At 30.3% G+C, this 528-nt stretch overlaps 1 protein-coding gene across 1 annotated transcript in view; it reads left to right on the top strand.

Moving 5' to 3' along the window:
- The window catches only part of LOC119585323, a 35,507-nt gene that overhangs the window by 33,518 nt on the left and 1,461 nt on the right, over window positions 1-528 (top strand). The window lies entirely within an intron of this gene.

Below are 528 nucleotides of genomic sequence, written 5' to 3'. Positions count from 1 at the left end.
ATAAGGGTGTCATATTGTGAAGTCATGTTGTCTTACCAGAGAAAAGGACAAAATTTAGAAGTATTTCTTGATTAAGAAATTATTTATGATTTTCAAGGACAACCTTCCTCTAATTAATCAAAATTTCTACATATCTTTGTTCCGTCAGATGTTATACCATGTTTATTCCCATCGATTCACATATTCATTTCTCAGTTGAATAACCTATTTTGAGCAAATAGAAATCTCATTACCATTATGTATTTACCCGCGAGTTTCTGTTATTATTATTATCTAAATAACAAAGAAATAAAAATGAAAGTGCTATAGTCTACATCATATGTCATCTGGGAACAGAAATTGTTCTCTGGCCCGAATGGATTATAAAAAAAAAACAGAAAATGGTCCTTTCCAATTTTTTATTGACCAAGACTTAGTACTGTGTTATTTCATTCTTTTTACGGCCGATGTTATCATTCAAAACTATTGTCTGCTGGAAGGCAATAGGATGAAACAAAGGCAGTATTTTTAGAAATAATTGCATTTCAT

This window comes from Penaeus monodon, chromosome 19, assembly GCF_015228065.2.
Source record: "Penaeus monodon isolate SGIC_2016 chromosome 19, NSTDA_Pmon_1, whole genome shotgun sequence".
NCBI classification, from domain to species: Eukaryota; Metazoa; Arthropoda; class Malacostraca; order Decapoda; family Penaeidae; genus Penaeus; species Penaeus monodon.
This window is presented reverse-complemented; position numbering and strand designations above follow the sequence as displayed.